The sequence below is a fragment of the Equus caballus genome, chromosome 8 (assembly GCF_041296265.1).
Source record: "Equus caballus isolate H_3958 breed thoroughbred chromosome 8, TB-T2T, whole genome shotgun sequence".
NCBI classification, from domain to species: Eukaryota; Metazoa; Chordata; class Mammalia; order Perissodactyla; family Equidae; genus Equus; species Equus caballus.
In genome coordinates this window covers 91,841,659-91,868,481 of record NC_091691.1, presented here as the reverse complement: position 1 = coordinate 91,868,481, position 26,823 = coordinate 91,841,659, and the positions used below count along the sequence as shown (strand labels likewise).

Here is a 26,823-nt window from a genome sequence, read left to right as displayed (position 1 = left end):
ATTTCAGTAGAAATTTTTCATAGCCTTTTTACTTTGAGTGTGTGCAGGGAATATTGGGAAGACATATATAAATCATATATAGGAATTACACAAATTTCTGTAAACAGTACATTTCCCTTAAAAATTCTAACCTTTATTAGAGTACATAAAAGTGAACAGTTGTCTTACAGGTTCTTGTTTCAAAGAAGCTTATTCTTATTCTTAAGTTGTTTATCTATGGGCCATGCAATGTAAATAGACTAGAATCTAGCATGGAATAGAGTAATATGATCATATTACTGACCATATGAGATCAGGAAGCGTATGAGATACTGAAGCAACGAGGATGTTTCAGTCTCAGTTGTCTAATACTTTCACACAGTTCAACTTAGTCATTCAGAAAATGTCCCAGAGTATTTTTCATATTTCTCTTCAGAAATGTACAGCTAAACTGAACAATCTATTAGTTCTGGCTAATTTATATGGTTCTGTGATTATTTATTACAAAGAAGCATGTGCTTTCTAAAGTGGAGACACATCTGACGTGGCTAAGCTTCTAAAGTCGGTGTATAAACCAAAATTTACATAAAGTTAAATCAAAATTAACCACAAAATCCCTTAAATCACCATAAGATAAGAATCTTCATGTTCAGTTTTCTTAGGTTATAAATTTTCCGAAGTTGAAATTTGGGGGTAGAGGTGTTGGAGACAATGAATACAAACTTTCTATTTTCATTGTTGTAGTCGCTGATAAAACACACAGTCTTCATAACACCAGTATTTTGCGAAAGGGAAAACAAAATATTCTGTGCTGGAAGAAATGAATTTTAAGCAAGAAAGACATGTTATCTACATATATTTTTAAAATAAAGACTCTTCCTCTTACAGAGCAGTTCACTTCCTGACAATAGTTTAATAGTTGGCATTTTATAAAAATAAAAACTGGCTGGCTTAACTGTTTAGAAATGACATCAATACTCCTTATTTTTAATCTTACAGTTTTAAAAATCAGATGTCACAGGATTTTCATTCCACTAACTAAACAGGAAGTAAATTTTTAATTAATGTTTCCTCCTTTAGGGGTATTAGCATGTGAATGGATACTGTGAATAACAAAAAAAAATGGTTAAAAGATATCTAGTCTGCCAAGATATTTAAAATATTTTATCAGTTGGTCTATAAGATTCGTAGGATTAATATGTAATAACTGGACAGTATATGTACTTGAAACCACCTGAATTATATTCACAGACTATGATGCAAAATACTAGAAGAATTTTGAGATCAATCATACAGTAAAGGACTCACAATTTTTTCAAAATGTTGAAAATTAATTTAAAGAAGAAAACTAAGTAATTGCTTAGTTTACAATGTGATGAAGAACAGTTCTGACTGCCTTTTTCTCTTATGTGGTTAAAATACAGACTTCCATCTCCAGTATCACCTAGACGTTGTCACAATACTGAATGATACAATATAACATAAATTTGGCACAAATATAAGAGCTCTTTTAGTATCAGTTTAAAACATGAAACGATTATCTGGAATTATGGCGACTGCTGCCATTGAGAAAATATTAAACACCCATTTAAAATTCTAAATAAGATATGTGTTGATCCCCTTTGGCATCTTGGTATAGCGTTTAGATGACTAGCTATCAGGGAAAGAATAAAATCTGCAGGTGTCCAGATGACCAGGTCATGGGGGAGTTGATTTGTAGGCCAAGATAATTTGGATAGTTCTTGAGGCAGTAAACAGATACCATCGAAGCAAAGGAACGAAGAATGTAGTATCCTACTGGTCAACAAAAGTCATTCTTGCACAGTTAGTGACCATAAGACCTAGAGATGAGGCCATGTACTCTCATTCCTTGCTGTTTTTGTTTAAATCCATCCGTGTGAATGGTAGAGATTTAATTCATATCCAGAATCAAGAACTTACAGGTGATAACAGTTGCAGATCACGGCAGAGGTGGTGTTCCATGGGTGCTTCCCAATACTGTGCATCAAATCTTCTGAGGAATTTTTATAGATATTTATTTCCTAGCTCTTTCTTAAGCTCCTTGACTCAGAATCTCTGGAGGTGGAGGCTGAAATCAATAAGAAAACAAACAGCAAACAAAACTCTAGATGATTTTCGTGCATAGCCAAGTTTCAGAAATATTGAGCTAAAATAGACCTCCTTGCTCATACAGCATGTGCGTGCGGTCACCCTCATGTGTAGACTTCTGTGCAATAATGCATGAAAATAAGGAGGTATCTCAGATTTAGGAATTATGATTTTCAAAAGCCTAATGGGAAATAATGATGAGGAGAAGGAAGACGAGGAGAATTCCACGACCATATTTTGCTGCGTCTTTTTAGCTTAAATAGTTGACTTGGGGAAATATTTTAAAGTACCTCCTGGTAACACAGCACAGCTCAAACAGATGAGAACTGTGTGTAACTTTCAAATGGACTACAGTAACCGTTCTTTGACGTTTAATGTTTTATTCATTATTTTACTACCTCACAGTATTTATAATTCCATTAGCATTGCTAAACTGAGAATATAATGTGATGGATGGAAAACCATTAATTCTTTTGAAAACTCTAGAATGGTTAGGGAAGGTTCGAAATAATTTAAGACTATGGATGAAAAAATTATGCTTATCAGAAAAAATATAGATGTTATTTTAAATTTGTTTCTGCCACTCAAGTTTTGCTATTTATTCTCGTCATTTTGATGAGAAAATAATTTAAAAGGTATTGATTGATTGATAATTACTCTTCGCACTTAAAATGTTGCACTGTTTAAAAAGTGAAGGTTGTCCCTGTAAGGAAAGGATGTTAAATGCTCAGACTGAAAATACCTGTATGACTAAAACGATGGGTAATAGCTGAATTAATTCTAACTATAATAGAAACTGCTCATAAATGAATGACACAGTTCAAACATAGGTAAGCACTCTGAACTGTATGTTAATGTTATATCTGAAATCCTGCCTTTGAGCTGGTTCATAGTTAATCCAATTCATCTGTCATCAATTCACAGACTGCTCACCTTTGCAGAAGGAGGATGATCGGTATGTATGTTCAGGCCAGATCAAAAGGTCAGAAAGTGAATCGAATTCTGTTATCTCTGAGGAGGCCCTAGGAACGAGGCATCCACAACTCCACACAGTTATATAACACAGAGTCAACACTGCCAGGAAATCCATTTAGTCCCCGCATTTTTCAAAACTTACCACGGTTCCTACATCACTCACCAGTCAGATGCCATCCTTACACTCAGCAGTGACTCACAGCCCACATTAGTGGGAACGTGGAGGGGATCCAAGCCCGCCTCCCACTTCATCATTAGTTTTCTCTGAATCTTTCAGGAGTGTGCTTCTGTGTTTGTTATTCATTAGTTAAATAGCCTACAGTATAATTTGTGTTAGGGTTTGTAATTCATGCACTTTTGACATTATTAAATTTCAATTTATTTATTTACTGTTGTGAGGAAGATTGGCCCTGAGCTAACATCTGTTGTCAGTCTTCCTCTTTTTGCTTGAGGAAGATCGTCCCTGAGCCCAGGTCTGTGCCAATCTTCCTCTATTTTTTGTGTGTGGGATGCTGCCTCAGCATGGTTCGATGAGCAGTGTTTAGGTCCAGGGCAGGATCTGAACCTGTGAACCTTGGTTTGACCACAAGGCAGGTCCTAAATTTCAATTTTTTTAAACTATAGAATATTTTCCATTAAGATAAGAATTATCTGTTATTAATAGAAAAAAGTGTAAAGTTGGAGGCTACTGAACTCTCTTTGTTTTGAGGCAGATACTTTGATATTTTTTCTGTTTATTTTTAAATGATTTATTTATTCTGATTACCTATTTGTGCTCATTTTAGACACTGTTGTAGGGGATTCGGAAATCACAAAATCATGGTTTCACAAAGCTTATATTAATGTAGCAGTGGGCAGACAAACGAACAAATAAATTGAAAGAGTGGGGGAGAGGGTTAATTTTGAACAGGATGGTAAGGGAAGGATTCTCCCAAGAGGTATGTTTGAGCAAAGACCATATAGCAGAAGGTTCCTTGGTTACTTACCCCTATACCCAGTTCCCCCTTCTTTCTGCACACATGGCTGTCCAGCTACAGGTCGCCTTTTCTAATCACCCTGGTAACTATATATGACTATTTGCAGTGAAATATCACTGGAAGTAATGCATGCAATTTCCATCCTACTTTTTTTTTTTTTTTTTGGTGAGGAAGATTGGCCCTGAGCTAACATCTGTTACCAGTCTTCCTGTTTTTGCTGTCACTAAGCTAACATCTATGCCAATCTTCCTCTATTTTGTAGTGGGATGCCACCTCAGCATGGCTTGATGAGTGGTGTGTAGGTCCATGCCTGGGATCTGAACCCAGGACCGGAACCCCTGGCTGCTGAATCAAAGCATGTGAACTTAACTGCTACAGCACAGGACCAGCCCCCATACTTTTTTTTAAAGCAAATCCTTTTGACCTGAATTTTCTCTTTCTCCATGTTTATCTACACAAATGGCAAGAGTGTTGAAAAGGAATAAAAGGAATTTAAATGGAAAGAGTATGGATCCCTCAGCAATGATGTGGAGCAATGATGCACCTAGAGTTGGGAGAAAGTATATGAGGCAGATATAAACACCTACTCATTTAGTAGATTTACTTAAGATCTCTTTGTTATTAAACCTTAGCCTTTACCCAAATAACACAGGTCAGTAAGAAGTGAGGTTGGAAGATGGGAATATCTGGGAGGAGGAGGAATGAAGGGCAAATTAATTCCTGGCAGCAACATTCCTGGCACATTTGAGGAACATCAGGGAGGCCCGTAGAGAGGGATGGAGAGAAAAAGGGTGAGCATTGCAGGAGATAAGCTCGGAAAAGAAAGAGGGTCCAGTTCATTTTTCTAATTTTAGTATTTGCTCTATAGTAGAAATTACAAAATCTGCAATACATGTAAACTGTTTTAAGGAATTTGATTCTAAATATTTTGGGATAGTATTAAAGGGATTAGATAAAGGGACAAGAGCCAACCGATATTATAAAAGGATTGCTCCAGCCACTCTGTTGAGATGAAACTGTGAGGAGGAGAAGCAGAAGCAGGGAGCTCAATCCGGAAGCATTACGATAACATGACATCATCTCTTCCTTGAAGCAGGGTGCTGGCTGGGACTACGACATCATCTGTTCCTTGAAGCAGGGTGCTGGCTGGGACTATGACATCATCTGTTCATTGAAGCAGGGTGCTGGCTGTGACTATGGCAGAAGGGAAGAAGGTTGTGAGAAATGTTCAAAATTTGGAGATATTTTGGAGAAGAGCTAAAGAGATTTTCTAATCATTTGAATATGGACTGTGAAAAAAAGAAATAACTTGAAGATGATCCCAAGTATTTGGGCTTGAGGTCCTGGAAGAATGAATTTCACATTATGGGAAGATAGGGCATTTATACCTGGAATTCCATGATACAAGCAATTTAAAAAATTAACGGAAACTGTTTCTTCTCACATCTGAATAAATGTTCTAGAACCTATAAAATGATGACATGACTAGCACATATCCAATTTTTGAAAATTGCAGCATTGACTTATTGGAAGGAAAGCTGAATGTTTTCCCCTCTTGCTCGTTTAAGTCATGAAAAATGTGCAGTTGCAACACAGAATTAATCATGGGTTGAGTGAACACACTCTCCAAGCCCTTTCCAATTACTGAGCTGCAGGAAGGAAACTTCTCAACAGACTGATATTTCTAAACATCATTTTTGCAATTCTTGAATGTTCTAATTCTGAGACAGAAAACGAAGCTTGATGCCTGGCTGTGAGTTGAAGTGAACTACAGTATGGCTGCCTTCACTGTTTCTCTGGATGTCCCCTTTGCGTCCTCTCTCAGGACTTGCCTTCCAGTAACCATGTCAACCCTTTACCATGAATGGCAGACGGAAGAGGCAAGATCACTAAATAAAATCGTGTCACTCGTTTCACCCAGTTCTGTAATAAGACTAAACTCAGAACGTTATTCAAATGGGCTAAAACGCTCAATTTCCAAAGCTGTGAGTTGCCTTTAACAGGAATATTTATCAAGCGGTTTTTATTAAATGCAGTCCTTTTGTTAAATAAGGCTCTCCTGACACCAATTGTTGAATTATAAATTTGTTCTGATTCCCGGAGGTTTTCATGCTCTACTAACAGTTATGATTTGTGAGAGGTATGCATTTTCTTTTGTCAGTTGGGAAAAGAGTGCTTGTGAAAGGGAGAGAAGAATTGGCATAACTGCAAGGGTCTTAGAGCAGATCAATTCTAAGAAAAAGTGGATGTGGAAGTAGAGGATTTGAAGACTACCCAAGATCAAGTGTCTCTTTGCAAAATTTCCTATTACTGAGGGGCATGCATCACTCATTGGAAGACCACAGGATCTGAGAAAGGAAATACGACACAATTGCCAAGCAGCATTATTCAACATAGTAGTCATGAGTTTCAATGTGTTTGCTTAAACTTTTTTCAAAAATAGTGATCCTGAATGGCTTGTTCAGTTCTAACTGTATCTTCTGTCTTTTAATTTAACAATGTATGGTTTATCCATTTATTTTCGCTTCATAGGACTGTTATGTTCTTTTTCCCCCTTTACTCTTTTGAGTTGAATTCTCATTTCATTTATTGCCAGTTTCAACTGCATGAAAAAATGCTAACTGTATACATAACAAGTATATTTCTTTGATAACTTCTCCCAATCCCCCAAAGCCATAAGGAATATTTTCTGTAAGTCCTTATATCACATTTCTCAAGCCTCAGTTGTAGCATTTCACACATATGTCCACATAACCATTACTTCACACTAGATTATAACTCTACTGAAGACCAAGAAATTATCTTACTCATGTGTCTATGGCCTCAACCAAATAGTCTCTGGCATAAAATAGTGGCTCAGTAATATCGGTATGAGATGACGTGAGCTAATTGCAAGAGACAGAGGATTCTTAAATCTACCACTCCACTATTTTCTTCTTCTCCCCTTTCTCTAACAATTCCTTTCCTTTATATAAGAAAAAGGACAATCTAAAATTTCTAGTATTCATTTTTGATCCAACATTGTTATAGAGCCCATGTGCTAGCCCATAAATAGGTAGGTATCTATTTTTCACATTGTAAAAGATGTCAACCTTTCCAGGCTGCAGCAGAGGTTTATAGTTACCATGGCCAGGTGGCAGAGTTTGCTATTGTTATTGCCGTCTGTTTGTGGGAAGGGTGTGTGTGTGTGTACGTACACATATATACATATATTTTTTTACCTTTTATTTTTAAGATAATTGTGGATTCACATGCTGTTGTAAGAAATAATATAGAGCAATCTAGTGTATCCTTTAGCCAGGTTTCCACAATGGTAACATCTTCTGAAACCACAGTACAGTATCACAAACAGGATATTAACATTGATACAATTCACCAAAGTTATTCAAGTTTGATCAATTCTTCATGAACTTATTTGTGTATATATTTAGTTCTATGCAATTTTATTACATGCATAGACTCATGGGACCACCGCCACAACAAAATACAGAACAATTTCATCACAAGGTTCTCCCAGGATACCCTTTTATAGCCACAATTATCTCTCTCTCCACCCTTCCCTAATACGTGGCAACAACTAATCTGCTCTCCATTTCTATCGTTTTAAGAATGTTGTATAAAGTAAGCATATAGTAGGTAAGTTTTTGAGATTGGCTTTTATCACTCGCATAATTCCTTTGAGATCCCTCCCAGTTGTTATGTGCATCATTAGTTTGATGCTTTTTTATTGCTAAGTAGTATTCCACAGTATGATGTACTACAATTTGTCAACCACTATCATGTGGAAAGAAATTTGAGGTGGTTCTAATTTGGGGCTATTACAAATAAAGCTGCTCTGAACATTTGCATAAGGTTCTTGTGAGAACATATGGTTTCACTTCTCAGGAATAAATACGCAAGTGTACATTTGCTGTGCTGTATGGATAGAACATGTTTAGTTTTGTAAGAAAATTCTATATGCTTTTCCAGAGTGGCTGTACCATCTTACATTCCACCAGCAATGTATGAGTGATCCAGTTTCTCTGCATCCTCACCAGCATTTGGTTTCATCAGTAATTTTTTTTATTTAGCCATATTGATAGGTAAGCAGAGAATGAGTGGTTTTAGAGAAAAAATAATGATATAATAAGGATATCGTGAAAGAATGGGCTGACTCACATAAGCTTCATAGATTAGTTTATTAACTATAGCTGGACTTGGCATGCTACCTCAGCTTCCTTTACCAAGTCTTATGATGTCATTAAATTTCCAAAGTTTCTTTTGTTAAATCTTTCCTATGCCTTCCCATTATTATCCTGACATTCTAGGGAGGGCAGTGTGTGTGTGTGTCTGAGAGAGAGACAGACAGACAGAGAGAGCATTTGGGCATGTAGTGCATGGTCGGTCCTGATAGTACAGGAATGGTGACATCATGGATACATAATGGCTTGAAACAGAGAATTAGCTTTACATCCTGCTGTTTCTTACATTTATTTTTTTTCCAGTAGTTTTATTGAGATCATAATGGTATACAACATAGTGTAATTTTGGATGTATATTATTAGTTATGAATTTCTGAATAGACTTTGTTGTGCTCACCATCGGTAGTCTAATTTTTGTCCATCATGGTACCTATGTGCCCCTTTACCCATTTCACTCACCTCTCAACCCTCTTCCCCTCTGATAACCACTAATCTGTTCTCTTTATCCATGTACTTGTTATCTTCCACATATGAGCAACATCGTGTATTATTTGTCTTTCTCTGTCTGGCTTATTTCCCTTAACATCACATCCTCAAGGTCCATCCACGTTGTTGCAAATGGGATGATTTTGTCTTTTTTACAGCTGAGTAGTATTCCATTTTATGTATATACCACATCTTACTTATCCACTCATCTCTGCAGAAGAGCACTTGGGTTGCTTCCATTTCTTGGCTAATGTGAATAATGCTGCAATCAACATAGGGGTGCAAAATCTCTTTGGATCATTGATTTCAAGCTCTTCAGATAAATACTCAATAGTGACACAGCTGGATAGTATGGTATTTCTGTTTTTAATTTTGTGAGAAATCTCCATACTGTTTTCCATAGTGCCTGCACTAGTTTGCATTCCCACCAGCAGTGTATGTGTGTTCCCTTTTCTCCACATCCTCTCCAACATTTGTTGCTTTTGTCTTGGTATTTATAGCCATTCTGACCAGTGTATGGTGATATTTCACTGTAGTTTTTATTTGCATTTCCCTAATAATTAGTGATGTTGAACACCGTTTCATATGTCTGATGGCCATCTGTATATCTTCTTTGGAAAATTGTCTTTTCACATCCTCTGTCCATTTTTTGGTCAGGTTGTTTGTTTTATTGTTGTTGAGTTGTGTGAGTTCTTCATATATTTTGGAGATCAACCCCTTGTCGGATAAATGGTTTGCAAATATTTTCTCCCAGTTGAGGGGTGTCTTTTCATTTTGCTCTGGCTTCCTTTGCTTTGCAGAAGCTTTTTAGTCTGATGTAGTCACATCTGTTAACTTTTTATGTTGTTTCCCTTGCCTGAGTAGACATGATATTTGAAAAGATGTTGCTAAGATCAATGTCAAATAGAGTACTGCCTGTATTTTCTTCTAGGAGTTTTATGGTTTCAGGTCTTGCATTCAAGTCTTTAATCCATTTTGACTTAATTTTGGGGTATGGTGCAAGATAATGGTCTACTTTCATTCTTTTGCATGTTGCTGTCCAGTTTTCCCAACATCATTTATTGAAGACACTTTCCTTTCTCCATTGTATTTTCTTGGTTTCTTTGGCAGAGATTTGCTATCCATAGATGTGTGGTTTTATTTCTGGGCTTTCAATTGTGTTCCACTGATCTGTGTGTCTTTTTCTTTTGCCAGCACCATTCTGTTTTGATTACTATAGCTTTGTAGTATATTTTGAAGTTAGGGATTGTGATGCTGGGAGCTGTGGGGATATTATGGTGCTTGTGTTGGCCTGGGGAGCATTCAGGTGCTTGTGTAGACTGTGCTTGGTGGGCTGGGCTTCCTCTGAGACCAAACTAGGGCCACTCCTTGGGGCAGCAGGGGCATTGTGGGCTCCTCTCTGCCAGGGAAGCAGTCACGAGAGGGCTAAGGGCTGCTGCCACCTCTTCCTACAGTCCCCACAGGGCATGCTCCCTCTTGCGGGGCTCAGCAGTACCATGTGTGCTCGCAAGGGCCTGGAGTGCACTTGTCCCTACATGCAAACCTGCTGCCATCTCTGCTCACACTTCTGTGGTCCGCTGTGTTTCATGGGTGGGGTTTCCTCACCTGACCAGGCTAGGGTCTCTCCTTGGGGCGGCAGGGGCACAGTGGGCTCCCTCCCCCCACCAGGAAAGTGATCACGAGTGGGCTAAGGGCTACTAGTGCCTCTTCCTAGAGTCAGCCAGTGGGTGTTCCCACCTTTGGGGTGCTCGTGCTAGGCTGGAAATTGTTCCCGCATGTGCACGGGGCTGCTGGGGCAGGGCAGGGAATGGTCACCCATCTCCACTAATTCCTGGAGGGCCAGTCAATTTACTCTCAGATGTACAGCTATGTCTCTCAGACGTCCTTTTGTGCTGAGTGGGTTTCTTCTGTTGATCAATGAATGTCCATTTAGTTATAGTTCAAAGCGGGGAGAGACAAAGGGAACAGCTGACTCCTCCATGTTGCTCATATCACTCCTTTACATTTATTTTTGTATTTTTTGTCATCTTACATATTTAATTTTCTTGATACTTCTTATTAATGTGCTCCTTCCTTTGCTTTTTCACCATCACCAACACAACCCAGATCCTCATTTTTCACTCTCACTGTTGCCTCTGTTTCTTCCCCTTCTTTCCAATTACATTTTGCCTAATTCAGGTGTGAATACTGCATGTTGAATCATATCATATCCACATGCATAAGCCTCCAATAACATTTATCTTATGCAGAATTAAATACAAATCATTCTTATTTAGAATTCTCCTCAATGTGTCGTCTTCTTGTCTTAAAACCCACATACTGCCTTTTCTCTCCTCACTGTCCTCTCAGATTGTATTATTTACTTTTATTTAAACAATCTATTTACTCTCTTATTGGAATGGTTTTGCTCATCCATTTCTCTCTGAAGTATATTTACTCCATATCTTCTGAGAAATCCTACTCACTTTCAAAGTCTTTTGCTAATGCCAACTTAATTCATAAATTCTAGCAACATCTTATCCATATTTCTTTTACAAATCCTATCTATTCTGTTGTATCATAGTTATTTCTCCACTTATAGCCCCAACGAGCTCCTTGAGAAGAGAGATAAATTATGCCTAATCTTGCATCCCATGCATATTAATTTGCTTGGGCCGCCGTAATGAAACACCATAGACCAGGTGGCCTAAACAGTAGACATTTATTTCTCCAAGTTTTGGAAGAAAGTTCTTGGAAGTCCGATATCAAGGTGCCAGGCAATTGGTTCCCCAGTAAAGACTCTGCCTGGCTGCAGATGGCTACCTTCTCCCTGTGTCCTCTCATGGTAAAGAGAGAGAGCAAGAAATGTCTCCACTGTCTCTTCTTATAAAGGCACTAATCTCCTCACAAAGGCCCTACCTTCGTGACTCCATCTAAACCTAATTACCTTCCAAAGGTGCCATCTCCAAACACCATCTCACTGGGGATTGGAGCTTCAACATATGAATTTTGGGAAGATACAATTCAGACATAAGACCATATATTATTAAATATAATTATTTATGTATAATAGTTTCTCGATAAATACTTGTTGAACTGAATCATACTAGAAAACTGTCAAAAAAAATTCAAAATAATAGTGGTAATGACAATTTTCCTGATTTCTAGCTCCCTTCTATAGCAGGTACACACACACACACACAGATTTAAAAGAAAATGAGGAAAGAAATCTTACTCCAAGGATTCTCTAGTAGAAAGCTTCTTCACCATTACACCTAACAGAAAAAGAAATGGTCCTGGCAAAAAAGCTTAAAAGTCATGTTCATATTAGCTATAATATTTTACACATTCATTTAATGATTTATTTAGAACTGTGTACCTTATATTTGGAAAGATGGCTATCATAAGAAAACATACTTATAAATGGAATGTAAGAGAAGTTAAATAATAACCATTTTGAATCAGTCTCCTATTAAGTCTGTGTAGAAAAGCTCAGGTTTTGTCTACTCTGGCAAAATGCAGTGCACACTTAAGTGACTATAACTATAAATCATACCAATACTTGTATTATTTAGTATCCAAAAGCCCTTTTTTCTCCTAAATTTTATAGATCCTTATATTGTCTTCTTCTTTGTATTCTCAAACAAATCTGTGCAATAAAAGAGCTCATCATTTTGTAATAGAAACTTAAAAATAAAAAATTATAACATTGTGATAAGTATTTAGAGACAGAAAGGAAATCATAACTCTGCCAGGAGAATCAAGGAGGTTGTTACATAAAGAGTCCTTATGAAGCCAGAGATCTTCCAGTTATCCTGAAAACATAGGGGCTACAGTTTAATAGTGAAACACTGAGAAGCTTCAACACTTCAAACACTTTACCAAATTTATCATGATATCACAAAAGATCCTGTACCATCCAGGGTTATAGGAAGACCAAAGCTACCTCAGAACAAATAGCACACTAAACTCTAAGGCAAGAAAGAACAAGGACTCGGGCTCAGATTGAACGAGATTGTGTAAGTATGAATTCTGCCATATTTAAACTATAAGCTGTGTTGAAATATTAATCAGTGTCTACTCTGTTTAAAGGACAAATTTAGACTCACAACATCTAAATGCAGCAAGAGAAAATGATTGCAGCTAAGAAGACGGGATATTTGAATGAAAAACATCTGCTTGGGCTTTCCTCCATGTCCTGTCCCCAGGGGGTTGACTTCCGCTGTCAAATGCGGGTGGAGTCACTGGATACTAATAGCACTGATGTAGGATTCTGAAATTCTTCTACAAATTTGGCTTTGGTTTCTGCCTTTCAGTGAATTCTCTTCATTCCCAGAAAAAGGTAAACTACTACAAATCTCAGAAACTCAAAGGTTATCCCCTATTGATGTGCTCTGACTCTGAGATTGTTGACACACACATTTCAGACTTATAAAGCACTGATGTGTAAGCCAGGATGGCAAATCATGACCTTGTAGCATAAATTCAGCAGTATGGTATGGTGCTTAGAAGAATGAGCCTAGAGCCAGACTGCCTGGCTTCAAGCCTCAGCTCAACAACTTACTCGCAAGTTGCTCAAAGACTCTCTGTCTCAATTTCCACATGGCATAAACAATGACAATTATAGCACCTACCTCATGCACTGCTGTGTTAATGAGCTAATATTTATAAAACACTAAGAACGGTGTTTGGCACATAGTAAACATACAGTAGGCACATGGTGATGATTTAGGGTCATGAGATATGAGTGTAAATTATTAGTGGTAATAATGTAGCAATGATTAGAAAACTAGAATTAAGTAACCTGGTTCATCTTTTTCCTGTAGTCACTTTCACTGGAAAATTTTGGAAAATTATCATGTTTTTGTTTGCCTAATAAAGGTTTATAAAACAAATTAAGTTTTATAGCTTTCAGATGTTTTTAAATAAATTCATGTAAACCAGTTAAGCTAACTTCTTCTGATCTAAAGATAGTGTTTTTACATAAACTGGTAGTTTTGCCTCTAATTACAGGGAAAGAAATATCAATTTTCAAGATACTTTAGAAATAAAACTGATATTATTTTCCCCCAGTTTTAAAAAATTTCTTAAGAAATTCTTATTTTCTATTTACATATTGTTGCATGTTTAAAACTTCTAAGCCTGGGATTTCTATAGACACGCAGGCTTTGTGATCTTGGGTCCTATCATAGAATGACTTCCATGAGGATGAACTGGGTGTTACTGTTAAATCTACTCTATCTGTTACACACTGTTGCTGTTTATATTAACGTTTATGTTACCCACTTAATAAAATATAAATAGTTTATTGCTCATTGTGGTTTTAGGCATTCTCAACAAGTCCTGTGAAAGTCTTCAAGATTCTTTTGTTAATGAACCCTTCCCATATGGCTAAGTACAGTATAGATTTGAACTGACAGGACATCTATTAACGATCACATTCAAAATTCTTGTAACTGGGTAATCAAAGGTTTTCTCTTTGGTCACTCAGCTTCTGTCCACCTCTCCTATGTTGGAGACCCTCCTCTTCAAGGCACTCTAGCCTTGTAGAATATGAAGAGAATTTGAACATGTCAAGTCTTGCTCCCCAGCCCTCCTTATCCCCAGGCTGCCAGCATGAGATGTGGTTCTGTAGCTCTGAAACCACTGCCTGACTTGGCAAAAAGGAGCCTGGTGGTGAGGAGGGGTGGTGCAGTTCCCATACGCTGGCCAGGGCACTGGAGGTTGCAGCAGTGATGGCTCCTTCTAGAGGCAGCAAGGATAGCAATTCTCACAGGGGCACCAAGCTCCCTAAGCTGCGAGAGTGCTCCGGGCCAGCCCCCAGGACTGTGCCATTTCGTCACAGCAGCAATAAGAGACCCACTCTGTGCCATGCCATGGGACACTGTTTCTCACTCTGTTCCCTTGAGGCTTAGATCTCCTACCCTCCCAGATTCTGTGAACTATGCAAAATCCTGACAAATCATTTCTTCCCTAAGTAAGTGAGATTTGGCTTAAGATGCTGCCCATCAAGAACCCTCACTACTACGCTAGCTGAAGGATGTGCCTTACAGGAAGCCTCCGGAATGCAACCTGTTCTCACCTGGGCAGGTGACTCATTGCGCTTCCTTCATCAGGACTCATTTCAACAGTCTGGAAAAGGACTACTTTCTACGTTTTAGTGTCTATCAAAACTATCCACCATTCTTGTCTCAGACCTCAGTCTGCTAAGACCCTTATTATCATTAATTAAGCTTTGTGGTCATCCTTATGCAAGAAAGAAATACTCCAAACACACACTCTCAGGTTATTCTCTTTCATATTCTCCAACCTCCTGTGGAGAAATGTGTAAATCAGTTCCCCCAGAATGAATCAAGTGGAGAACACTTACAAGGCTGCAGGACTCTGGGACATCCCTGCTTGTCCAGGAAGTAATCCGTCTGGAGTCAGCCTGCCTGTTGATCATTTCTTCCAAAGCTCAACAGAACTGTTTCCTGTCTCTGTTTTGCCTTATTCATCTGGTCTGTTCTACACAAATATTAAGATTTTCTGACTGTTCTGCTGCAGTTAAATTACCCTGATATCACAACTTTCAAGTTTTCAGAATGGTGGATAGCTTTGATGGATATGAGTCCATGATGAGAAATGATGAAATATTTCCTCTGACAGGAGAATATCCCAAGCCTATGGCTTTAGCCATGTTTGCTGGAATCGGGGCCTGGTGTCCTGTGTGTCTCCACTAGCAGGGCCTTCTAAGCATTTGGTACAACAGTTGAAAATAGAGCCATATCACATTATACAATTTTAGAATGCTGTGAGCAATGAAAAGAATTTGCAAGCTTCCTCAGAGAAGAAAAGAAAAAAGATTGATGAAAAGTTTAAAGAATCATAATGAACTCAATCTTCAAAATATTAACAGTGGAAAACAGAAATCCAAGGGCAAATTATTTCCAGCTAAAGTTATGCAACAGGCCAGTAAGGGTTGGAGCTGACACAGAGGATCTGGGAGAGGTTTCTTACAAAAAAGAAAGTGGAATGTTTAATTCATGAACAAATTAAGAGGAGATTTTCACAAATGAAAAGAAATTATCCTGAATTAGCAATAACTAAATAGAAAACTATATATCCGAACATACTACACCCATAACAAAACATGGCAATAATTTGTTCCAGTCAAAACACATGATTGTGCAGGAAAGGAAAAGCCATCAATGATTACTTCATGGCTCAACAAAATAGCATTTACATAATCATATTAATATAAACACTGCATATTGATACAACACTATTTAAGATAGAGTGAGAGATGATAATTACCAGTATGCAGTGATATAGCCAATGCAGTTATTCAGGGCTGTGTGCACTCTGATTGGCAGGAATATGAGCTGTACCTGTGATTAAGTATTTTGGCCATCAGCTCTGAATGTACAATAGAGGAAAATGTGGGACAGACATGGGAACATACAGGCACGTCCAGTAGGCATGGGAGAGGTGTGTAGTGAAGGAGAGCTAATCCTCATCTTTCAAATTGGTTAACAGACATTGTCTAAAAGTGGAAAATTAAGATACTTCAATATAAGCACGCTATTTTTAAAATATGTCCAGAAAAGTGATAAAATATATGAGAAGAGAGACACAGGAAAAGCGTTTTTTAGTGTAAAACAGTATAAATGAAAAAAACAGTTTTTTAACTCAATAAAATATATGCATATATAGCTTTGATAAAAAGACAAATTCTAAAGGTCTCATGTCTTGAATATTCATTTGATTACTTTGCAATTTTACTATGTGTTGCATTAGATCTCAAATTTTAAAATAGAGATGAGGCCAGCCCTGTGGTATAGTGGTTAAGTTTTCTGTGCTCTGTTCCAGCCCAGATTCACGGGTTCAGATCCTGGGCACGGACGTACACCACTCATCAGCTATGCTGTGGCAGCGTCCTACATACAAAATAGAGAAAGACTGGCACAGATGTTAGCTCAGGGTGAATCTTCCTCAGCAAAAAAAAATAGAGAGTCTAATTAGGTTTAGAGGCTTCCATTTAAAAAAAAACACCCTCAAGATGTAGGGAAAAAAACAAAAATTAAAAAGCCACAACCACAGTTACCAGTGCTTGCTCACTATGTACTTGTTCTTTCTCTCTCTCTTTTTCACACACACACACACACACACACTCACACACACACATACACACACCCCTGATAGGTATTTTAAAGAGAAGCTGGGGATTAAACTGATATTAAATTCCATACTATAGAGTGACATTCACTTTACATAGGAGGGTTGCATATTTTATGCTAATATTTCTAATTGCTGTTTTAGAAGAAATATCTAAATAGTTACACATTTCATATTGCCCATGAGATTTTAAAATAAGAAAAGGAAAGAGAGAAAAGTAGAAGGGGCTTGCGTTTACTTCCTAGAAAAGTCCAGTGAAGAAACGCACTGCTCATTGTGTCTAGGTAGACAGGACCTTCCACAGCCACACTGAATGTCCTCAACCTCCCTGGCCTAGGAGCAGCCGGATGATTCGTGAGTGCACAAAAGTGCCACGGAAGTAGCAGAAGGAGCCACCAGGCTGGAAGTGGAGGCTTAAATGGATTCTGTGGAGGCCTGTGTGGAGCAGTCATGGAGGAGTCTTGACAAGGTGCTGGGTGAACAGTTGCCGGATGACTGCTACCCCGGATGTCTATAACCTCCGTGCCTGCTGTGCAATGGCGGTGCTTCAGCAGCCTCAGGACTTATTTAAAACCCTAAGCAAAGGGGAATGAAGATTAAGTTTATGCTTATCCAGAAGAAAGGATTTCAAATATCAATCAATAGATTTATGGAAACTAGTCATACTTATATTTGTAACATGCCTACTGTGTGTGTACATATATATACACATACATATATACTATATCATACACACATATCTACATAGACATGCATATGTGTTTGAGTGAAAATATATGTTTGTATATATGTACATGTATGTATATAAATATGCATATGCATTGTTATGGACTGAATGTACCTCCTGCCATTGTGATGGTAACAGGAGGTGGGGCCTTTGGGAGGTGATTAGGTCATGAGGGTGGAGTCCTCATAAATGAGATTAGTGCCTTTATAAAAGAGACCTCAGAGAGTCTCTTGCTTTTTCCGCCATGTGGGGTCGCAGCTGCTGGAAGACAGCTGTCTATGAACCAGGAAGCAGACCCTTAACAGACATCAAATTGGCTGGCACCTTGATCTTGGGCTTTTCAGCCTCCAGAGCTACAAGAAACAAATGTTTGCTGTTTAAGCCATCCAGTCTATGGCATTTTGTTATAGCAACCCAAATGGACTAAGACATATATATTCCATGTTTGTTTCATTTTTTTTTTTTTAAGGTTGGCGCCTGAGCTAACAACTGTTGCATATCTTCTTTTTGTTGTTTTCTTTTCTTCCTGCTTTTTCTCCCCAAATCCCCCCAGCACATAGCTGTATATTTTAGTTGTAGGTCCTTCTAGTTGTGGCATGTGGGACGCCACCTCAATGTGGCCTAATGAGTGGTGCCATGTCCGCACCCAGGATCCGAACCAGCAAAACCCTGAGCCACTGTAGCAGAGTGTGCGAACTTAACCACTTGGCCACGTGGCTGGCCCCTGTTTCATTTTTTATTATGTATTAAAATTAAATGTTAAAAGATGTGAGATCAACTTATTTTAACTTCCAAAAGACCGTTAAAACAAATGAAAAATAAATTGTGATAACTACACTGGTCAATCGGAAAACATAGGTGAGTCATAGAAATGTGTCCTTATTTAAGCAGAAAATACATGAAATTGATAAAAATAATACTAAAAATGTCCAGGAAGACAAACTCTATAATAAATTTGCATAACTTTTTGAAAAGATACCTTAAAGTGACTTCAAGAACATATTCCTTTTAGAATAGATCATTCTTAGAGATCATTTTTAAATAGTATAGTTCTATATAGACCCTAAAATATTTTTCTAAAATCTTAGCATTAAGGGGAAAAATGCAAAAAGGCATGAAGACCAACCCTCTTTTTTATATATATTTTTTCTTGGAGTTATAATAACTTGCTTGCAACATAAATATTAACCTGCATCAATTCTGCCTAATTCTGGTCTTAATCTGCCTTAATCATTGTCATTTGCTAAATGATCCCACTGAGCTCCCTGGACCTCACTAAAATGCTGCTTGTTCACCTGTGCATACCCAAAATCTCTTTGGCACAAATGAGAATCAATAGCGACTCACCCCTTTGGAATTCAGGGTTCTTGTAAACCCTTGAAATTGTGTTTAAATCACAAATATGAACTATTCAATAAGACAATACTACCAAGCTAGAAGAATGTGACAGGGCCCTCCAAAGTGCCGTACCAGACTCAAAGCCCAAGTTTTTCAGAGCTTGCTTTATGGGCTTCCATCAGACTTCTGATTGAAGAGTTCAGTGTGGCCTCTATGAGACCAGAAGGATGTAAAATAGAGAAGTCTGAATATTCAAGAATATGCATTGCCATATTCACACGATTCTAAGTCCTTTCTTCACATAATTCTAAAATTTCATGTTTGATGAGTACATTTAATAGGAGAGAACTTTTCTTTTAATTTTCCAAAAGCTACTAAAGTTTTCACCATTCCTTCTACATTTTCCTAATCCATTTGTTCTCCAGGCTCCTGGATGGTGATATTGTATTTTGTCTTCTCTGTTCAAATATCTAACATCTCCTAACTTAAGCTTATTCTCACATATGACTGCCTTCTGCTTCACTGAGAAAATAGTAACAATCAGAAGAGGACATCTATAGGCTCCCAGTGTCACAATATCCACCTCCCATGCACTCCATCCCTGATCTTTGCCCTCAGTCCTGCTAATCTGGATGCATTTTCTGCCACTGTCTACAATCTAGCTTGTGGCAATGCTACACCAGATACCATTCCCTCCCACTCTTCCAAGCATAAAATTCCAGAACTTCCCTCACTATCTTGTGCATCATCAGATCTTCTGTGAACTGAATCATTATCTTCAGCAATGGAAGATCTCCAATCTTTATAAAACCTCTTTTGATCCCATCTGCCTCCAGAAACTGCCCCAATTCTCCACTCCCATTCACTGAAAAACTTCTAAAAGGGGTGAACTAGACTCACTGTCTCCAATTCCTCTCCTCTCATTTTCTCTTTAATCTACTTTAACCAACGTTTGCTCCTACCATTCCACCAAAACTTATGAAAAGATCTTAGGACTTCCACCCTGCTAACTCAAAGGTTATGTTCTGAGTCCTCATACTAACGGAACCCAGAGTATCATTTGAAGCCATGAACCCCTCAGTCCAGTCAGAAACTTTTTTAAATTGCATTCCAAAATACTACACTCTACTGATTTTGCTCCTATACTTCAATTGATCCTTCTAAGACTTCTTTGCTTGTCCCTCCTCTGTTTCTATCCATTAAAAATTGGACTATCCCGGGTCTATTTACTTTCCCATATACACTTACTGTGTTGTTTATCTGATTCAATCTCATGGCTTCGATTTACATGCCAGCGACTCCCAAATTTACGTGTAGTGACTGAGTTTCTCCCTTGGACTCCAGGTTCAAATATGCAATAGTGTACTCAACATCTCTCCTTGGAAGGTATAACAGGCATCTCAAAATTTTAAAAAATGAACTAATCACCCCAATGCTCTGTTTCCCCAGTTAATAGCATCTCTATACTAGATTCTTAGTCCAAGGCCAAAGGTAATTGCATTCTCTTACCTCTGTCATCAAACTGTAATAATAATGCACCTCTAACCCCCACCACTGCTTCTACCATGGATCAAGCTGCAAATATTTCTTGCCTATTTTATGTTAATAGTTTTCTAGCTAATATCTCTGCTTCCTTCTTTACTTGCCTGCAGTCTATTCTTAACATGGAGCTAGAATGATCTTTTTAAAACATGTCAGACTATGTTGCTGCTCTGCTCAAAAACCTCCCATTGTTTTTCATCTCATTAAGAGTAAAAGTCAAGTCTTGTGATGGCTCATAAAGCCCTACATATCTGAACCTCCACAATCTCTCTGACTCATCTGCTACTCTTCACCCCTTGCTCACTCCGCTCCAGCTACACAGGATTCTTGGCTCTTTTGTGCCTGGATACTTGTCCCCCAGGAAATCTGCATAGCTGCTCCTACACCTTCGTTAGGTCTTTGCCCACAAGCTACCAGTTCAACGAAACCTAATTTACCAACCTATTTACAATGGAAAAACACAGCCTCTGCACTTTCTATATTCCTTCCTGCTTCCTATATTTTCAATAGAAATTATCGTCACCTGAAATATGTATAAATATAATTATTTATTTACTTTATTAGCAACGCTCTCACCTTAATAAAACATAAGCTCCACGAGGTCGTAGAACATTCATTGGATGAATGAATGAAAAACAGGTGTTAAAATGACAGTGCATTTTACAGTTGAGAGCACTTCATAATGGAGGAAATATGATAAATCTTACATTTTAAGTGTAGGCTTTTGAGATTATTTTTGAACAATTTAGGAACACAATTGCAAATATTCATATTACAGTGAAAATGGGCAGTATTATAAATAACTGCCGCTAACCTCAGCTCAACCCTCAGTAGCATTCAAAAATATTTATGAGCTCAGTCACATCGAGATAATTTTCCCCACAACAACTATTCTTAACACTAGTCCTGTTAACCCACTTGTATTTCTTAAATCACCTCACTCTCAGTAGATGATTTTGGCTTTCTCTTCAAAAAGAAAACAGTCATTAAAAGTGAAAACACCCTGGCAGCCCGAAGCTCTCCCTCCTAACGAAGCCGGTTTGAGACACTGAAGACAACAGGGTGGGAGGGGAACATAGGCAAGAGACAGAGAGGGCATTGTTATATTTTTGTTTTCTTTCTGGTTAGACTCAAGGGAGGAACAACACCTGTCATCCTCACAGTTTCAACCAAAAATTTCTTTCTTTGTAGTATCAGTGTTGATTCATGGATGTTTATTGCACACTTTGAGTTACAAGCCAATTATACTTTATTTTTGGGCTCAGATTGTTCCAGTTTTGGCCATTGGTAAATCTTTTCTTTGTCTCCCGTGCCTCAACGATATGTGTGCGTGTGTGTGTGTGTGTGGGTGGGTGGGTTTTAGCACATCCTAGCTTTTTGGCACTACTCTCTGCTCCAGGTTTATTTTGGATATTCCTTGTCCCAGTCCTAGAATCAGTCACATATCCAAAGAGTCCTGATTCCTATTCTGGCAGAATGGATGACAAGCCGAGAGCTGGGTGATCTCAGAGAAAAGAAATATGTTTGTATATTGACCTGTGTATATGCCATTATCTATAAATGTGTGTATCTGTAACCATCTGTATGTATATTAAGCTAAACATGAGCTCATCCTGATGTATCAAACTCTAATCCTTAACCACAGGGATCATTCCAGCCTCCCCCCTGTCTTCGCTGTGATCTTCCATTCCAGTACTGAGAAAGCTGGCTCCCACCATGCTCCATCCATTTACATGATTGTTCAACTCCAGAACACGTGCGTAGTGGTTCAAGAAGTGCTATCCATGCCACAGTAGGAAACAACTTTGCCAACTTTGACCAACTTTGTAAGTCAACCTTCTGTATAACCTACAGAAATTTATTCTGTGCCTCAGTTTCCTCCTCTGCAAGATGGAATAACAACCATATGTACCTCATAGGTAATTGTAAGTGTTAAAGGATAAACATATGTAAATTATTCAGTACGGCAACTATCACATATCAAGAGCCCTTTGGTTATTGGCAATTGTTGCTTTGTTACTATTAAATATCATTTGTGTCTTCTACCCCTGACTCTGATGCATATTAGCTCGGTGACATTGACTAAATCATTAAAACGTTTTAAAGATATGAGTTATCATTATTGTTAAAAATGTGAACAATACAAAAAGGCCTTTCAAAGTTGATGTAAAAGAAAGCAAGAGCTTATTTATAAAAGAATATTGTATATTTTACATGTTAGTTACAAAATTGTATATGTATCTCTGTTTATCTATACCTAGCTATATATCTATATTTGTACAACATTTTCAGGTATTTTAGTAATTGATAGAATTGCTATATTTGGGGGAGTAATGAATTTAACCCTTACTTTTAGAATATTTTTGTTTTATATTAAATTAACGTCCGATCAACTAAACATGCAGGTGTAGCTATGGGTCAATATTCCATTCCTTTGACTTAGTTTTCCTCTAGGTTTTCTATTTATTTTATTCATGCTATAGATATCTCATAGCATTAAAGATGGGATATTTGGATATTTGTGGAAAAGAACACTTTTCTCTCCTCTCTTGATATTTCTTTCTTCAGGAGGGATGTTTCTCAAGCCTTTTTAAACTCATTTCTTAGCCTTTATTCTTCTCACAGATGTAGCACATGTTACCTGGTTGCTTGATCAAAGCAGCGGTCCTCCTTCTTGAGTGGGTGGAGTTATTTCTCCATAGTCCTGAGCAACCCGGAGGAAACTGTTTGATCTGTTTCTCCATCTTGTTCTACAGAGACCAAGATGTAACTGGGTAAGATGTAACTGCTTTGGAAACTTTCTTCAGAGGGTTTGCCTTTACTTGACTTTTCTAGTGGGTTGGAGAAAGCAAGGTCATTCTGATCAAGCCTCCTAGAGCTGATCAGCAGGTGTGTCTCTTATGGCGTTGCAGTCATTATGCTTGGATGCCACCATTCTGAATGATCTAAGCCTTTGCTTGGTAGTTGTCAAAAATATGTTGCATATCAATGCTGCCCTAAGCTACGTTCTCTATCTCAGCCTTTAGAAGTTATGAGAGGATAATTTTCATTCTCTATCTATTGACTATTTAGTTTGATCTTATTTAGCAGTTAGTGCATAACTCAGAGAAAAGAAGTGCTATTTGTTGACGCCACTGAAAACCCCAGAGCTGCCATGTTACACTAATCCAGGGATTACTATTCATACTATCTGTGATGATAAATGTACGCCCTGAGCACAAGTAAGCAACATCCCAACAAACACATCAAATGAAAAATTACCTGTCTTTCAGTACAAATGAGTATATTGAATTGCTTTATAGAGATTTGATTTATTTCATAAATCCACAATTAATTCTGAACACTTATGTCAATTCTTTTTGCCCATGTTTGCATCTTAAGAGAAATTATGTTAAGTAAAAATAAACTACTGGAAGTGCTAAACACTCACACACACACACACAATGTCTCTTCAAACCACAATTATTGGCTCTAATGCAGCAGGTATTAAGGACACTGAAATATGATAAATCAGGTCTATCATTCTGTTCCTCCAATTTTGTGGGATCTTGAGTTACCGGCATTTGAGAAAAGGGAGGAAATACTTATATCTGTATTTTTCTTCTTATTAAGCTTGGATTTCCTCTGTACCACAAACATCATCCCACCAACTGACAAAGGCAAGGTGCCCATGGATTTAACAGTTGGCCTTTTCCTAATGCCCCAATTCCCAATTGTTTTTAACTGGCTTTGTTTGTCTTCAAAGCTGTCTTTAACACCTGTTTTAGTCCAGTATAATCTTTACAAAAATATCAGGAGTAGTGAAGTGAGAAAGCATACGGTATCAGTTTTTCCAGGTTCTACACACTGTAGAGAAGACTCTTGTTATAGCAAGCACACACACACACAGAAGTACAGAGCAAAGTCTCTCTCCTCAAGAAACCCCTTGTCTAGCTGGAGTTACTGAACACACCAACACTACTTGGTTAAAAACCCACATTAGGTGGAGGAGGTAGGGAAAGAGTGGAGAATTAATTCCCTCTGAGGGAACTACTTCCGCTTTGCTAATTGTGCATGTCAACTTTGTAGATCCATATGGCCAGAGTAAAGGTGACAAGCCTGTTACACCCAAAGGAAGGTTTAAAAAGTAATTGATTAGTAAGAATGTTTAATAACGAATGTGTGAAATTGAGATTAGGAAAATATATCTACACACACATGTGTGTGTATGTGTATTCATCACTGTGTATCTAATAAGACAATCAGTTCTTCCCAGATTATTCCTCACATTCCTATTTCATTGATACCAGTAAATCAATCAATAGATAGATCGATAAAGAAAGCAAAACAAACAAGTAAAAAAGCTGAAAAATTCCACAGAAGGGGAAAAAGAAGAAACCTCCATAATCTGTTTTGTTTGTGATATAGAAGATTGTAATTATACTCCAGCTCAGAGGCTATAAAAGAAAACTGATCACTAACTCGAATCATATGATAAATAATAACTGTTCTTAAGGTTAGGAAAACCCCTCAACTTCCTGTGGTCAGCTATGCAGGGCCTCACACCGGGGACCTTAGAATCAGATTATAGTAGTTAGGACTCAACCTCTGGTTAACCTCCCATTCTGAACAAAGCACAATGTGGACAACAAAATGATACCTTACCTGCCCTGAAAGCAGTACCAGCTTTTCCCGCAGGCAACACCTGGCTTTCCCAAAGCAATGCTTCTCCATCCCGAACGTGCATCACCTGAAGATGTTGTTATAATGCAGGTTCTGACCCACCTTTGTCTAAGGAAGAGTCAAATGACTTCATTCCAGCAAAATCCAAGAAGATGCCAATGCCAGCTGTCCGTGGGAAAGCTTGAGGATGGAGGCTCCAGGAATTTTCTGTCTCGAGTAGGAGGGGTAAGTTTATAATAAACAAATTGGCCCAATGCCACTGCAGCTGGAGCCTCTGTAGGAGACCCCATAAGGGAGGCTATTGTCTCCATTCCAAGTGTATCAAGATAAAAATCTTCATTGAAGGAGCAACCAAATCCCAAAAGTGGAGTATAGAGTAAAAGGAAAAAAGTTAAAATTTCAGTGAGAGTAAAAGGAAAAAAGTTAAAATTTTCAGTAACTTAGTAGTTTTCTAATTCAAAACAAAACACATGACCTCACACTTGCAGAAAATGCCTCTCATGATCTCTCTCTGTAGATTCTTATTCTCTCTCCTAGGCTCTCTCTCTCCTCCTCCCTGCTACTTTCTTTCCCTACGTTTCCTTACTTTGAAGGTCCTGTCGACTTACTCCCTCTGGGTCATGTAAATTCCAAGTGATTAGGCTGGTCTTATTTTAGCAATTGTTCAGTAAGTTTGAAATTATTTCCAAACAAAAAGTTTTAAAAAGGGATGGAAAAGAACAAATTTACATAATCACAACCCAAAACCATTTCTATTGACTCAAATTATTCATCATCTGATTCTGCATTTCTTAAATATATGTGTGTATATACATATGTATGTGTATATACGTACGTACGTATATATATATATATATATATATATATATATATATACACACATCTATATATGCTTAGGTTTACTTTTGTAGAGTAAAAACAGTTTCCTATATTAAATTGTTCTATTTACTGTTAGCAATATTTCATGCAGGGAGCAACTGATTTAGTTTAGATTTTAATCAGTGTTGCTCTTCTAGAAAGAGTTTTGCCCCAATTTCCTCCTTCCCTAGGACATGTTGACAGTTATTAGTGATGATGTTTCGGGAAGCAGGTTAATTTCTTAAAGTCGTAATTTACTCATGTGTACAAGATACAGTTTTTACAAAGCATTATTATTCTGCCTATTTTTGATCTTTTCAATGCCTGTTACTTTGATATTTTATGATGTAAATAAGAAAACAATCTCTTCATTTATTTCACTTTCTTTTTCTTATACTACTTTCAATGTAAAAATAAGCCAACTAAAATTTTCGAAATGTCAAATCATCCGTTGACAGTAATTTTATCTTAAATGCCATCTTAGATTTAATCATATTGTTTTGGGTTTGGAATTAAAAATAGATTCTGGCTTAATAATCCCGTTTTTCTCAACTTCTTCAATTTGACAACATTTTAAGTAATCTTGGTTCTAATTATTATAAAAGCCTAAGCTAGTGTTGATGTTTTGTTGGCAATAAAGTTGAATGTAAAATATTTTTTTCCAAAGGAAGCATAAAAGTGAATCACTTTGGAGGGAGAAACTTGAAAGGATTGTTAATAGCTTTATAAACACCTCCAAAATGTTAGAGAACTGTGAGGAGTGTTTTTTAATAGTTGGGCTGGGAAAGAGAAAAACAGAAGGGATGTTACAATGCAAAAGGGAATTGTTAAATTTGTTTCAAACGACAGTCAG

The 26,823-nt window shown here is 37.6% G+C and overlaps 1 long non-coding RNA gene across 2 annotated transcripts; it reads right to left on the bottom strand.

Annotated features, from left to right (window-relative positions):
* Nucleotides 1–111: 111 nt before the first annotated feature.
* On the bottom strand, nucleotides 112–25,736 carry LOC138925435 (uncharacterized). 2 transcript variants are annotated; one of them, XR_011441601.1, is made up of 3 exons: nucleotides 25,095–25,709; nucleotides 5,013–5,234; nucleotides 112–2,068 (listed from the first exon to the last, which is right to left on the bottom strand). It is a non-coding gene; the product is annotated as an uncharacterized lncRNA (long non-coding RNA). The 2 variants fall into 2 exon arrangements; XR_011441600.1 differs by lacking the exon at nucleotides 5,013–5,234 and having other exon boundaries at nucleotides 25,095–25,736.
* Nucleotides 25,737–26,823: the final 1,087 nt, after the last annotated feature.